Source organism: Ovis canadensis, chromosome 13, assembly GCF_042477335.2.
Source record: "Ovis canadensis isolate MfBH-ARS-UI-01 breed Bighorn chromosome 13, ARS-UI_OviCan_v2, whole genome shotgun sequence".
Classification (NCBI taxonomy): Eukaryota; Metazoa; Chordata; class Mammalia; order Artiodactyla; family Bovidae; genus Ovis; species Ovis canadensis.
In genome coordinates this window covers 58,309,892-58,323,713 of record NC_091257.1, presented here as the reverse complement: position 1 = coordinate 58,323,713, position 13,822 = coordinate 58,309,892, and positions in this window count along the sequence as shown.

Here is a 13,822-nt window from a genome sequence, read left to right as displayed (position 1 = left end):
GAAAGACACACTAGTCACACAATTAAAATATCAAAGAAATGCAAATCAAAACCACAATGAGGTACCATTTCACACCAGTCAGAATGGCTGCAATCCAAAAGTCTACAAGTAATAAATGCTGGAGAGGGTGTGGAGAAAGGGGAACCCTCTTACACTGTTGGTGGAAATGCAAACTAGTACAGCCACTATGGAGAACAGTGTGGAGATTCCTTAAAAAACTGGAAATAGAACTGCCTTATGACCCAGCAATCCCACTTCTGGGCATACACACCAAGGAAACCAGAATTGAAAGAGACACGTGTACCCCAATGTTCATCACAGCACTGTTTATAATAGTCAGGACATGGAAGCAACCTAGATGTCCATCAGCAGATGAAAGGACAAGAAAGCTGTGGTACATATACACAATGGAGTATTACTCAGCCATTAAAAAGAATACATTTGAATCAGTTTTAATGAGGTGAATGAAACTGGGGCCTATTACACAGAGTGAACTAAGCCAGAAAGAAAAACACCAATTCAGTATACTAATGCATATATATGGAATTTAGAAAGATGGTAACAATAACCCTGTATGCGAGACAGCAAAAGAGACACAGATGTATAGAACAGTCTTTTGGACTCTGTGGGAGAGGGAGAGAGTGGGATGATTTGGGAGAATGGCATTGAAACATGTATAATATCATATAAGAAACGAATCGTCAGTCTAGGTTCAAAGCAGGGTACAGGATGCTTGGGGCTGGTGCACCAGGATGACCCGGAGGGATGGTGTCGGGGGGGTGGGGGGGGGGAGAGTGGGAGGGAGGTTTGGGATTGGGAACACATGTACACCCATGGCGAATTCATGTTGATGTGTGGCAAAACCAATACAATATTGTAAAGTAAAAAAATAATAATAACAATTAAAAAAGAAATAAATAAAAAATTTTAAGTGTTAATTATTAAGCATTTTCCAAAATGTAATCTCTTAATAAAGAATCAAAATGTGAAACAAACCAAATTTGCCTTTTTAAGTTTTCCATCAGCAATATTATTTTGTTTTACACACCTATGGTGGTGGAGGTATAATCAGTAAGTCATGTCTGACTCTTTTAAAACTCCATGGACTGTACCCAGCCAGGCTCCACAGTTCATGGAATTTCCTGGTTAGAATACTGGAGTGGGTTGCCATTTCCAACAACACAGTATCTTCCTGATCCAGATATCCAACCCAAGTCTCTTGTGTCACTTACATTGGCAGGAGAATTCATACCACTGGGCCACCTGAGAAACCCTTACAGACCTGACTAGGGTGAAATTCTGAAAAGGATACCAAAACCAGACATTTGGGCAAAGTGTTTATTGGCATTAATCATTAACAATTTGTGGATACCATGTGCAGGTTCAAACAGACTCTTGACTGTTTATACCTTGTACTAAGTTACATAACTTTTTAGAGTACTCTTATTATGTAATCATTACATATTTTACATAGTTTATTATTGTGCTAAGCATTATTCATAAAAGAAAAACCTATAAACATCTGAAATTGCAACAAATTTGGGAAGAGTAAGGGAAATCATGATGCACTGGTACAAGCGGATGTTGTGAAGGAAAATTCAATTGAACACATAGAGTGATGTCAGCAAAATAGTGAGCTAGGAGGAGTGACATCTCCCTTGGAAAGGAAAGTATGGAAAGAGAAAGCACCTGAAAAACGTCATAGGAGTTCTGGGAAATAGTCAAACAAACACCTACAGCAACAAAGTGAACACGCAACTAGGGAAGATCCAGAAGACTGCAAGGATATTTCTGTGTGTTTTTCTTTTCACAATCATCTCTCCCCTGACTTGAACAGAGCCACCTTGATCTGTAAAATGTGGTGGCTTAGCACCCTGCTACTTCCCTCAAAGCAGACTCATCGCAGAAATCCTTACCTGCAATATTTTCCCCTACTTGGCACTTGCCTGGAACTGGTGTCCATTTCACTTATTTCTGAGCTTGAACTGAAGAGCAGCTGGAGTGGCTCATTACAGCTACAGGGGAACTAGATATATATGGGGCCAGGGCCAGGGAGTAAGGGTGGAGCCACACACAAGACCATGTAAAACTCTGATAGAACGAGGGTATGGATTTGGGGGATAGTAAGGAATTGTTATGGGCAGAAAGTGAAAAAGAACTAAAGAGCCTCTTGAGGAAAGTGAAAGAAAGTGAAAATGTTGGCTTAAAGCTCAACATTCAGAAAACTAAGATCATGGCATCCAGTCCCACAACTTCATGGCAAATAGATGGGGACACAGTGGCTGATTTTATTTTGGCGGGGGGGGGGGGGGGGGGGCTCCAAAATCACTGCAGATAGTGACTGCAGCCATGAAATTAAAAGACGCTTACTACTTGGACTCCTTGAAAAGAAAGTTATGACCAACCCAGACAGCATATTAAAAAGTAGAGACATTACTTTGTCAACAAAGGTCCATCTAGTCAGGGCTATGGTTTTTCTGGTAGTCATGTATGGATGTGAGAGTTGGACTATGAAAAAGCTGAGTGCCAAAGAATTTATGTTTTTGAACTGTGGTGTTTGAGAAGACTCTTTAGAGTCCCTTGGACTGCAAGGAGATCCAACCAGTCCATCCTAAAGGAGATCAGTACTGGGTGTTCATTGGAAGGACTGATGTAGAAGCTGAAACTCCAGTGCTTTGGCAACCTGATGTGAAGGGCTGGCTCACTGGAAAAGACCATGATGGTAGGAAAGACTGGGAGCAGGAGGAGAAGGGAACGGCAGAGGATGAGATGGTTGGGTGGCATCACCAACTCAATGGACATGAGTTTGGGTAAACTCCAGGAGCTGGTGATGGACAAGATGGCCTGGAGTGCTGCGTTTCATGGGGTCACAAAGAGTCAGACACGACTGAGCAACTGAACTGAACCGAAGGCATTCAAAAACAATCATAAATTCCCCAGAATCAGAAAGGCTCTCATGGGCCAGGTAAGTTGTTGACTCAGAAATGAACTGAGTTTCCCTTAGTTTCCTGTTGGGCTGATCCCATGACCAGGCACATGCCATGCCAGCTAGTGAAGGACAATCAGGATGTGGTATGAATCTGCAAACAGTGGGTATCCTGTTCTTGTCCAAGTACCCAGTCATGAACACACAGAGGGAGAGAGAGAAAAGGCATACAATAAAGAAAGCTGAAACAACAAAGCTTAAAAAAAAAAAAAGGTGAAAAAAACACGAGCCATGAAACAGTTTTGTTATTGTTTATTCGCTAAGTCAGACTATTGCAATGCCATGGAAGGTAACCACACAGGTTGCTCTGTCCATGGGATTCTGCAGCTAAGAACACTGGAGTGGGCTGCCATTTCCTTTTCCAGTGGATTTTCCTGGATCTGAGATCGAACCCGTATCTCCAGCACTGTCAGGCAGATTCTTTACCACTGCCTTACCAGAAAAGCCTGATCCATGTAAGGAAGAAACAAAATCAGCACCGACTCTTCCTAGACAATCACAGGAGCCACACTTAGTGCACAGTGAATGTCAAACACTGTCCTGGGGAGGAGCTCCAGTTGGGCAAGAGGATGTTGAGCTCAGCTCCCCCAGAGGCGCACTAGGGGGTCCCACCTCCTGAAAACACACGACACAAGCAGGAAGACTCCTCCATACCAAGGCTGGATAGAAACATCCCCATGGAGCTGGGTGGGAAGGGAAGAGAAGCCGTTAGATCAGGACTGAGCCCACAGGAGTGCCCCAGACGAGGAGGAGGAACAGGGGTTCAGAGGTTCTCCCTGGAGAGACCCTGGAGACACCACACACTGGGCACTGCAGCCCTGGGATGACCCCAGGAGGTCACAGCCCCGCAGCTGCTGTGAACCCAGGGGGACCCACAGGAGGCCCGGGAACATGACTATTCTCCTGAGACATGCACCAGTTCCTGCTCCTGAAACAGGCTGAGGGAGTCACCAGACACTGCCCAGGACTCAGCCCGTTTACTGGGCAGTCTGTGTGCCCCCTAGCCCACAGATGCCCCCTCAGTGCCTCTGGATCCAGTTCACTCCCCCCGGGGCGAGGGCCACCCATGATGGGCAGAGTGGGCAGTGAGGGTATAGAGCCGGCTATCTGGATGGGCCAGGGTGGCCATTGGCTATGACGGGGGATTGGGGAGCAGGGTTCTGGAAATATCCTTCTTCATTTTCCTCACAGTAAGTCCTTTAAAAGCCTATGTGACAAGGACCCTCTGCCCCACCAGCTCTCTGACCTGTCTTCATCTCCTGTCTCCCTACTTCACTAACTTCCACCCACATCAGTCCACTTTCTGGCTCTTAAATGTTCCATGAACACTCTTCCTTCCTGGAATAAGCATTCTCTGTGCCAGAGAAATGCAGGGAGCCACTGTCTCTGTGTTTCAAGGCTGTGTTTTACAAATGAAAAGTTGTGTGAAATGAAGTGTAGTTGATGCTTCTGTCTAACAGAAGTATAGAAATGGGGGAGATTGTGCAGAATTATCTCAACAAGCACTTACCCATTTCTAACAGTTAAATTCTTCTGATTTCATTCACAGTCTCATTCTCCATGAGACTAATGACTCAAGACGTTTCTCATTTCACTTATTGACACTTGTTGATATGACAATGTCTTTCTAAAGAATGTCAATAAAGTTTTGCTTGATGACCAATGAATAAACTCAATATATGTAAGGATTCATCAAAATGCTGAGCATGGGCAGACAAATAAGAAATTACATAAATGACTAAGATGTGCTGCTTGCTATACAGGAAACAAAATATAATACTGGATTTTTTAAATCATATTTTTAGCTTACCAAGACACTTAGGCTGTTTTAAATGAAGTTGCAATCTGTACACTGAAGTTTATATGTCTTTGTAAACAAACAAACTCACATATGTGTCTAGGAAAATTACAAGCTAAATGCACCAAAGGTAAGTATTATTGAATAGGTAAACACAGCTGATCTTTATTTCCTATCCTGTCCCTTCTCTATCTAAATATTCTGTCATACCTATGTATTATTTCAATGATCAGGAAACAAGAGTATTTTTACTTTTAAGTCTATGCTGTTTCATAAACTGCTTATTTTTAAAAGGAAAGGCATGGTTTCAGAAGTTCCGACACTTTACTTAAACTTCTCCATCAAGAAATCAAAAGCTTTAAAGAAAAGCAAAAGCTGAGAGAATTCAGCACCACCAAACCAGCTCTCCAACAAATGCTAAAGGATGTTCTCTAGGCAGGAAACACAGAAAGGGTGTATAAACTTGAATTCAAAACAACGAAGTGAATGGCAATGGGATCATACTTATCAATAATTACCTCAAATGTAAATGGGTTGAATGCCCCAACCGAAAGACAAAGACTGGCTGAATGCATACAAAAACAAGACTCCTATATGTGTTGTCTACAAGAGACCCACCTCAATACAGGGACACATACAGGCTAAAAGTGAAGGGCTGGAAAAAGATATTCCATGCAAACAGAGACCAAAAGAGAGCAATACTCATATCAGATAAAATAGGCTTTAAAATAAAGGGTGTGAAAACAGACAAAGAAGGACACTACATAATGATCAAATGATTAATCCAAGAAGAAGATATAACAATTATGAATATATATCCACCCAACATAGGAGCACCGCAATATGTAAGGCAAATGCTAACAAACATAAAAGGGGAAATTAACAATAACACAATAATAGTGGGCTACTTTAATACACCACTCACACCTATTAAACAGAAAATTAACAAGGAAACACAAACTTTAAATGATACAATAGACCAGTTAGGCCTAATTGATATCTATGGGACATTTCACCCCAAAACAATGAATGTCAACTTTTTCCCAAGTGCACATGGAACCTTCTCCAGGATAGATCGCATCCTGAGCCATAAATCTAGCCTTGGTGAATTCAAAAACCTTGAAATCATTCCAAGCATCTTTTCAGACAACAATGCACTAAGATTAGATCTCAATTACAGGAGAAAAACTATTAAAACTTCCAACATATGGAGGCTGAACAACACACTGCTGAATAACCAACAAATCACAGAAGAAATAAAAAAATAATCAAAATATGCATAGAAACAAATGAAAACGAAAACACAACAACCCAAAACCTATGGGAAACTGTAAAAGCAGTGCTAAGGGGAAGGTTCTTTCTGGAGTTATTTCTCCACTGATCTCCAGTAGCATATTGGGCACCTAATGACCTGGAGAGTTCCTCTTTTGGTATCCTATCATGTTGCCTTTTCATACTGTTCATGGGGTTCTCAAGGCAAGAATACTGAAGTGGCATGCCATTCCCTTCTCCAGTGGACCACATTCTGTCAGACCTCCCCACCATGACCCGCCCATCTTGGGTTACCCCACGGGCATGGCTTAGTTTCATTTAGTTAGACAAGGCTGTGGTCCTAGTGTGATTAGATTGACTAGTTTTCTGTGAGTATGGTTTCAGTGTGTCTGCCCTCTGATGCCCTCTTGCAACGGCTACCATCCTACCTGGGTTTCTGTTACCTTGGGCGTGGGCTATCACTTCAAGGCTGCTCCAGCAAAGTGCAGCCGCTGCTCCTTAACTTGGACGAGATCAGTGGAGAAATAATTCCAGAAAGAATGAAGGGATGGAGCCAAATCAAAAACAATACACAGTTGTGGATGTGAATGGTGATAGAAGCAAGGTCCGATGCTGTAAAGAGCAACATTGCATAGGAACCTGGAACGTCAGGTCCATGAATCAAGGCAAATTGGAAGTGGTCAAACAAGAGATGGCAAGAGTGAACATTGACATTCTAAGAATGAGCGAACTAAAAAGGAATGGAATAGGTGAATTTAACTCAGATGACCATTATATCTACTACTGCGGGCAGGAATCCCTCAGAAGAAATGGAGTAGCCATCATGGTCAACAAAACAGTCTGAAATGCAGTACTTGGATGCAATCTCAAAAACGACAGAATGATCTCTGTTTGTTTCCAAGGCAAACCATTCAATATCACAGTAATCCAAGTCTATGCCCCAACCAGTAATACTGAAGGAGCTGAAGTTGAACAGTTCTATGAAGACCTACAAGATCTTTTAGAACTAACACCCAAAAAGGTGTCCTTTTCATTATAGGGGACTGGAATGTAAAAGTAGGAAGGCAAGAAACACCTGAAGTAACAGGCAAATTTGGCCTTGGAATGTGGAATGAAGCAGGGCAAAGACTAGTAGAGTTTTGCCAAGAAAATGCACTGGTCATAGCAAACACACACTTCCAACAACACAAGAGAAGACTCTACACATGGACATCACCAGATCCTCAACACTGAAATCAGATTGATTATATTCTTTGCAGCCAAAGATGGAGAAGCTCTAAACAGTCAACAAAAACAAGACCAGGAGCTGACTGTGTCTCAGATCATGAACTCCTTTGCCAAATTCAGACTTAAATTGAAGAAAGTAGGGAAAACCGCTAGACTATCCAGGTATGACCTAAATCAAATTCCTTATGATTATACGGTGGAAGTGAGAAATAGATTTAAGGGCCCAGATCTGATAGATAGAGTGCCTGATGAACTATGGAATGAGGTTCATGACATTGTACAGGAGACAGGGATCAAGATCATCCCCTTGGGAAAGAAATGCAAAAAAGCAAAATGGCTGTCTGGGGAGGCCTTACAAATAGCTGTGAAAAGAAGAGAAGCAAAAAGCAAAGGAGAAAAGGAAAGATAAAAGCATCTGGATGCAGAGTTTCAAAGAATAGCAAGAAGAGATAAGAAAGCCTTCTTCAGTGATCAATGCAAAGAAATAGAGGAAAACAACAGAATGGGAAAGACTAGAGATCTCTTCAAGAAAATTAGGGATACCAAGGGAACATTTCATGTAAAGATGGGCTCAATAAAGGACAGCCATGGTATGGACCTAACAGAAGCATAAGATATTAAGAAGAGGTGACAAGAATACACGGAAGAACTGTACAAAAAAGATCTTCACTACCCGGATTATCACGATGGTGTGATCACTCATCTAGAGCCAGACATCCTGGAATGTGAAGTCAAGTCGGCCTTAGAAAGCACGACTATGAACAAAGCTAGTAGAGGTGATGGAACTCCAGTAGAGCTATTTTAAATTCTGAAAGATGATGCTGTGAAAGTGCTGCAATCAATATGCCAGCAAATTTGGAAAACTCAGCAGTGGCCACAGGACTGGAAAAGGTCAGTTTTCATTCCAATCCCAAAGAAAGGCAATGCCAAAGAATGCTCAAACTACTGCACAATTGCACTCATCTCACATGCTAGTAAAGTAGTGCTCAAAATTCTCCAAGCCAGGCTTCAGCAATATCTGAACCGTGCACTTCCTGATGTTCAAGCTGGTTTTAGAAAAGGAACCAGTGATCAAATTGCCAACACCCACTGGATCATGGAAAAAGCAAGAGAGTTCCAGAAAATTATCTATTTCTGCTTTATTGACTATGCCAAAGCCTTTGACTGTGTGGATCACAATAAACTGTGGAAAATTCTGAAAGAGGTGGGAATACCAGACCACCTGACCTGCCTCTTGAGAAATCTGTATGCAGGTCAGGAAGCAACAGTTAGAACTGGACATGGATCAACAGACTGGTTCCAAATAGGATAAGGAGTACGTCAAGGCTGCTTGTATATTGTCACCCTGCTTATTTAACTTCTATGCAGAGTACATCATGAGAAACGCTGGGCTGGAAGAAGCACAAGCTGGAATCAAGATTGCCAGGAGAAATATCAATAGCCTCAGATATGCAGATGACACCACCCTTATGGCAGAAAGTTAAGAGGAACTCAAAAGCCTCTTGATGAGAGTGAAAAAAGAGAGTGAAAAAGTTGGCTTAAAGCTCAACATTGAGAAAACGAAGATCATGGCATCCGGTCCCATCACTTCATGGCAAATACATGGGGAAACAGTGGAAGCAGTGTCAGAATTTACTTGGGGGGGGCTCCAAAATCACTGCACGTGGTGATTGCTGCCATGAAATTAAAAGACGCTTACAGAACTATGTTGAATAGTAGCGGTGAAAGTGGACACCCTTGTCTTGTTCCTGACTTTAGGGGAAATGCTTTCAATTTTTCACCATTGAGGATAATGTTTGCTGTGGGTTTGTCATAGATAGCTTTTATTATGTTGAGGTATGTTCCTTCTATTCCTGCTTTCTGGAGAGTTTTTAATCATAAATGGATGTTGAATTTTGTCAAAGGCCTTCTCTGCATCTATTGAGATAATCATATGGTTTTTATTTTTCAATTTGTTAATGTGGTGAATTACATTGATTGATTTGCGGATATTGAAGAATCCTTGCATCCCTGGGATAAAGCCCACTTGGTCATGGTGTATGATCTTTTTAATGTGTTGTTGGATTCTGATTGCTAGAATTTTGTTGAGGATTTTTGCATCTATGTTCATCAGAGATATTGGCCTGTAGTTTTCTTTTTTTGTGACCTCTTTGTCAGGTTTTGGTATTAGGGTGATGGTGGCCTCATAGAATGAGTTTGGAAGTTTACCTTCCTCTGCAATTTTCTGGAAGAGTTTGAGGAGGATAGGTGTTAGCTCTTCTCTAAATTTTTGGTAGAATTCAGCTGTGAAGCCATCTGGACCTGGGCTTTTGTTTGCTGGAAGATTTCTGATTACAGTATCAATTTCCGTGCTTGTGATGGGTCTGTTAAGATTTTCTATTTCTTCCTGGTTCAGTTTTGGAAAATTGTACTTTTCTAAGAATTTGTCCATTTTGTCCACGTTGTCCATTTTATTGGCATACAACTGCTGATAGTAGTCTCTTATGATCCTTTGTATTTCTGTGTTGTCTGTTGTGATCTCTCCATTTTCATTTCTAATTTTATTGATTTGATTTTTCTCTCTTTGCTTCTTGATGAGTCTGGCTAATGGTTTGTCAATTTTATTTATCCTTTCAAAGAACCAGCTTTTGGCTTTGTTGATTTTTGCTATGGTCTCTTTTGTTTCTTTTGCATTTATTTCTGCCCTAATTTTTAAGATTTCTTTCCTTCTACTAACTCTGGGGTTCTCCAACTCTTCCTTTTCTAGTTGCTTTAGTTGTAGAGTTAGGTTGTTTATTTGACTTTTTTCTTGTTTCTTGAGGTATGCCTGTATTGCTATGAACTTTCCTCTTAGCACTGCTTTTATAGTGTCCCACAGGTTTTGGGTTGTTGTGTTTTCATTTTCATTCGTTTCTATGCATATTTTGATTTCTTTTTTGATTTCTTCTGTGATTTGTTGGTTATTCAGAAGTGTGTTGTTCAACCTCCATATGTTGGAATTTTTAATAGTTTTTCTCCTGTAATTGAGATCTAATCTTAATGCATTATGGTCAGAAAAGATGCTTGGAATGATTTCGATTTTTTTGAATTTATCAAGTTTAGATTTATGGCCCAGGATGTGATCTATCCTGGAGAAGGTTCCATGAGCACTTGAAAAAAAGGTGAAATTCATTGTTTTGGGGTGAAATGTCCTATAGATATCAATTAGGTCTAACTGATCTAATGTATCATTTAAAGTTTGCGTTTCTTTGTTAATTTTCTGTTTAGTTGATCTGTCCATAGGTGTGAGTGGGGTATTAAAGTCTCCCACTATTATTGTGTTATTGTTGATTTCCCCTTTCATACTTGTTAGCATTTGTCTTACATATTGTGGTGCTCCTATATTGGGTGCATATATATTTATAATTGTTATGTCTTCTTCTTGGATTGTTCCTTTGATCATTATGTAGTGGCCTTCTTTGTCTCTATTCACAGCCTTTGTTTTAAAGTCTATTTTATCGGATATGAGTATTGCCACTCCCGCTTTCTTTTGGTCTCTATTCGCGTGGTATATCTTTTTCCAGCCCTTCACTTTCAGTCTGTATGTGTCCCTTGTTTTGAGGTGGGTCTCTTGTAAGCAGCATATAGAGGGGTCTTGTTTTTGTATCCATTCGGACAGTCTTTGTCTTTTGGTTGGGGCGTTCAACCCATTTACGTTTAAGGTAATTATTGATAAGTATGATCCCGTTGCCATTTACTTTATTGTTTTGGGTTCGGGTTTATACACCCTTTTCGTGTTTCCTGTCTAGAGGATATCCTTTAGAATTTGTTGGAGAGCTGGTTTGGTGGTGCTGAATTCTCTCAGCTTTTGCTTGTCTGTAAAGCTTTTGATTTCTCCTTCGTATTTGAATGAGATCCTTGCTGGGTACAGTAATCTGGGCTGTAGGTTATTGTCTTTCATCACTTTAAGTATGTCTTGCCATTCCCTCCTGGCCTGAAGAGTTTCTATTGACAGATCAGCTGTTATCCTTATGGGAATCCCCTTGTGTGTTATTTGTTGTTTTTCCCTTGCTGCTTTTAATATTTGTTCTTTGTGTTTGATCTTTGTTAATTTGATTAATATGTGTCTTGGGGTGTTTCGCCTTGGAAGTTTTGGCCACAGCAATCAGAGCAGAAAAAGAAATAAAAGGAATCCAAATTGGAAAAGAAGAAGTAAAACTCTCACTGTTTGCAGATGACATGATCCTCTACATGGAAAACCCTAAAGACTCCACCAGAAAATTACTAGAGCTCATCAATGAGTATAGTAAAGTTGCAGGATATAAAATCAACACACAGAAATCCCTTGCATTCCTATACATGAATAATGAGAAAGTAGAAAAAGAAATTAAGGAAACAATTCCATTCACCATTGCAACGAAAAGAATAAAATACTTGGGAATATATCTACCTAAAGAAACTAAAGACCTTTATATAGAAAACTATAAAACACTGATGAAAGAAATCAAAGAGGACACTAATAGATGGAGAAATATACCATGTTCATGGATCAGAAGAATCAATATAGTGAAAATGAGTATACTACCCAAAGCAATTTACAAATTCAATGCAATCCCTATCAAGCTACCAGCCACATTTTTCACAGAACTAGAACAAATAATTTCAAGATTTGTATGGAAATACAAAAAACCTCGAATAGCCAAAGCAATCTTGAGAAAGAAGAATGGAACTGGAGGAATCAACTTGCCTGACTTCAGGCTCTACTACAAAGCCACAGTCATCAAGACAGTATGGTACTGGCACAAAGACAGACATATAGATCAATGGAACAAAATAGAAAGCCCAGAGATAAATCCACACACATATGGACACCTTATCTTTGACAAAGGAGGCAAGAATATACAATGGAGTAAAGACAATCTCTTTAACAAGTGGTGCTGGGAAAACTGGTCAACCACTTGTAAAAGAATGAAACTAGATCACTTTCTTACACCGCACACAAAAATAAACTCAAAATGGATTAAAGATCTAAATGTAAGATCAGAAACTATAAAACTCCTAGAGGAGAACATAGGCAAAACACTCTCAGACATAAATCACAGCAGGATCCTCTATGATCCACCTCCCAGAATTCTGGAAATAAAAGCAAAAATAAACAAATGGGATCTAATTAAAATTAAAAGCTTCTGCACAACAAAGGAAAATATAAGCAAGGTGAAAAGACAGCCTTCTGAATGGGAGAAAATAATAGCAAATGAAGCAACTGACAAACAACTAATCTCAAAAATATACAAGCAACTTATGCAGCTCAATTCCAGAAAAATTAACGACCCAATCAAAAAATGGGCCAAAGAACTAAATAGACATTTCTCCAAAGAAGACATACGGATGGCTAACAAACACATGAAAAGATGCTCAACATCACTCATTATTAGAGAAATGCAAATCAAAACCACAATGAGGTACCACTTCACACCAGTCAGAATGGCTGCGATCCAAAAATCTGCAAGCAACAAATGCTGGAGAGGGTGTGGAGAAAAGGGAACCCTCCTACACTGTTGGTGGGAATGCAAACTAGTACAGCCACTATGGAGAACAGTGTGGAGATTCCTTAAAAAATTGCAAATAGAACTACCTTATGACCCAGCAATCCCACTGCTGGGCATACACACCGAGGAAACCAGAATTGAAAGAGACACATGTACCCCAATGTTCATCACAGCACTGTTTATAATAGCCAGGACATGGAAACAACCTAGATGTCCATCAGCAGATGAATGGATAAGAAAGCTGTGGTACATATACACAATGGAGTATTACTCAGCCGTTAAAAAGAATTCATTTGAATCAGTTCTGATGAGATGGATGAAACTGGAGCCAATTATACAGAGTGAAGTAAGCCAGAAAGAAAAACACCAATACAGTATACTAACACATATATATGGAATTTAGGAAGATGGCAATGACGACCCTGTATGCAAGACAGGGAAAGAGACACAGATGTGTACAACGGACTTTTGGACTCAGAGGGAGAGGGAGAGGGTGGGATGATTTGGGAGAATGACATTCTAACATGTATACTATCATGTGAATTGAATCGCCAGTCTATGTCTGACGCAGGATGCAGCATGCTTGGGGCTGGTGCATGGGGATGACCCAGAAAGATGTTATGGGGAGGGAGGTGGGAGGGGGGTTCATGTTTGGGAATGCATGTAAGAATTAAAGATTTTAAAATTTAAAAAATAAAAAACTAAAAAAAAATAAAAATAAAAAAATAAAAAATAAAAGACGCTTACTCCTTGGAAGAAAAGTTATGACCAACCTAGATAACATATTCAAAAGCAGAGACATTACTTTGCCTACCAAGGTCCGTCTAGTCAAGGCTATGGTTTTTCCTGTGGTCATGTATGGATGTGAGAGTTGGACTGTGAAGAAGGCTGAGCACCGAAGAATTGATGCTTTTGAACTGTGGTGTTGGAGAAGACTCTTGAGAGTCCCTTGGACTGCAAGGAGATCCAACCAGTCCATTCTAAAGGAGATCAGCCCTGGGATTTCTTTGGAAGGACTGATGCCAAAGCTGA